A 3016-nucleotide genomic window follows, 5' to 3' on the forward strand; every position below is an offset into this window, starting at 1 on the left:
TTCCCCACCACCCCAGGCCCAGGGCTCTGTCGCCGACTTGTCCTGGTGGAATGCACACAGCAGACGTCCAAGGCAGGAAGCCAAGCTTTGCCGTGGGACCTAATGTAGCGTTTCCCTTCCTGCTGCTATGGCCTGCAGGTAGCACTAGTGACACTTCCGGTACCAGCCAGTGAACCTGACAGAACCATTCACTCAGGGAGGAGAAACAAGCACCCATTCACTAATAATGTACCCTTCATAAGCAGCTTTGACATTGCACCCTGGGGAGAGCTGTACTTCTACGAGGCTATTACAGGAGCCAGGGGGAACTAGCTATAGAATCAGGTAAAGGCTTAGCCACGTAGCGCTGATCATCTAGAGCTCAGACATGGGATGAGGCATCCCCCTTGCTTCTGATTGATTTTTGAACCCCATACAGTTCCAGGGGTAAAACAAACTAAGTAAATCCCTAGTGAAAGAATGGAGCTGCTAAACCCCATCAGAGCTGAAATTCTGGAAATTAGGAGGAAAAGCAGAGAGAGTTTAAAAAGTGCTCCACCCTTGGCAGGCACCAGGTGCCAACAAACAGGGAGGCAGTCAGAAGGCAGCTTTATTTCTGGCAAAAGCTTGTTCTGAAGCACTTGATGTTTTTAATAGATTGCAGTTGGCTCAAGCAGGAGGCAAACCATGAAACTATGACAGAAATGATGTGTATGGCACTTCCTGTAAATACGAAACATATGAACAATGTGTTTTTGAGCAGAGAGTACAAAAAAGGGATAAAACCATAGAAGACTTTGTGACTGACTGGGGACTGGAGAGCTAATTTTGCAATTTGGGGGAAGTTAGTGGTCTTTGATAAGAGATCAGCTCATGCTTGGGATCTGGGAAAAATGAGGGTGCTGGGATGGGACAGAGAGACACAGAGGGAGAGGGAGGGACAAAGAGAGAAGTAGAGGGAGAGAGTGTATGCTGAAGACCCAGAACTAAGGGCTCACCCAGTCCAAACTGGATATTGCGCAGAGTGGACAGTGATTTGATAGTGTGGGTATGACAGAGAATCCAAAAGACTACAAAGAAAGAAAAATAGTACAAGAGCATGACCAGAGACTCCAAACAGCTGTAGTTAGACATCGAGCTGCAGAGCTAAAACTGAACAAATAAAAGTGTCTGTACCATGGAAATAAAGGAAACATTCTTCCCATACCCAGGGGAGAAGATAAAGCAGCAAGATGCACAGATGAATACCAGTAAGATAGAAGCCATCACCAACCAGCCTGTCTAGTAAGCAAGGAAGGAGCATAAATATCCTTGGGAACTATATAGGACATTTTTTGCCTAATCTAAACACCCTTAACAGCAACCTAAGAGCATTACTGTATATAAAGGTCCAATTGACAAGGGGTGCAAAGCTTAATAAAGAGTCTGAGGAAACTGAAAAAACTAGTTAAAGAGGAACTCTAACAGTAAGTGCAAAATTAGGTTGGTCTCAAAGAGTATTCTGATGTACTCGTCTCACAACGGTATGGTAAAAAATGCAAACCAGTAGGTTGTGTCATGGCCACTAAGAACAACTGAAAATCAAAATTCTCAGGTAGACCTTGGCCTTAGCTCATAGGTGTAAAAAAAATCTAATGTCTTTATTTAGGGCAGCTAGAATTGATCATAAGATATTCATTGCCAGAAGACTCCTGGCAGCTTCTCCTCTCTTCTCTCTAAAATAGACATTATTCTTTTCAACTACAAATATATAATTTGCAAATTGAACATAAACCTGGAAGAAGCATGATACTTGCAGGCACACTGTCTAGATTATTTGACAAAGTGACAGTGATTCAAAGTCAAAAGTTAGATTCAGATGTCAGTTAATAAAAAAAGAAATGTCCAGTCTCAGATTAAATGTGGATTTTGATTGCCAGACAAACTGCTCAGAATGAGACTTGGCAGGAAGTAAGTAGGGCTATTAACACAAAATAGCCAGAACAGCATATTCCTGGCCCTTATTCTCAATTTGATGAGAAGCACTTAGTACTAGATAGGATTCTTTTAAAGATGCCAGAATGGTGATTTCTTAGGTGTTAGAGAAAAATGGTAGAAATCTTAAAAATCTAAGAATAGGGTGTGACACATTTATGCTGGTCTCAGATGAACAGTAACTTCATAACATCTGAGGTAACAGATGAAAACTCATGCATCTCTAAATCAGTTAGTCTTTAAGGTGCTACCCTGACTTCAGGCTAATGCACCTAACTACCTCTTTCTATTCATTTAAGAAGCTGTTGATGCATATAATAATATGCCAAAAATACAGATCAAGTCAAGTGAAAGAGAATGTTTTGGTGACAACAGAAACAAATTGGCCCCCCTGGAACAAACAGATAAAGAGTTATTTATGTCCTTGCAAAAGATATAGTCTTGTTTCCTTTGCAGGAACATACCATGGCTAAACTAGTGATCTAACATAATAAATCCCATTTTCTGTCCACATGATAAATCTGTCATCATCCTTCCCTGCAGCAGAGGTTGGCAATCTTTTGTTGTCCCAGGCCAGGCATGGAACTTGGGCCCCTCTGGAGAGGGGCTGCAAATCTCTGCCTGCCTCCTAAGCACCTAAACCTGAGCTTATTATCCTTGCCACAGACACCTAGATCCTCTGGAGCAAGAGTAAGTGCAGGCATGAGAGAGCATCAAGGAGGGCTGCAAAGGAAATGCTATGGAGGGAATGAAGGGGCTCAGTGTAGCTGTGTTCTGTTTGATTCCTTATAGTTTCATAGTTTCATAGTTTCTAGGGTCGGACGGGACCTGAGCAGATCATCTAGTCTGACCCCCTGCCATGGCAGGAAAGAGTACTGGGGTCAAACAACCCCAGCAAGGTGTTCATCTAACCTCCTCTTAAAAACCCCCAGGGTAGGAGCCAGCACCACTGCTCTTGGAAGTTGGTTCCAGACCCTAGCCGCCCTGACAGTGAAGTAGCGCCTCCTGATATCTAGCCTAAACCTACCCTCTGCCAGCTTGTGACCGTTATTCCTGGTCACTC

This window comes from Gavialis gangeticus, unplaced genomic scaffold (genome assembly GCF_001723915.1).
Source record: "Gavialis gangeticus isolate Ggan-Ray unplaced genomic scaffold, GavGan_comp1, whole genome shotgun sequence".
Lineage (NCBI taxonomy): Eukaryota > Metazoa > Chordata > Crocodylia > Gavialidae > Gavialis > Gavialis gangeticus.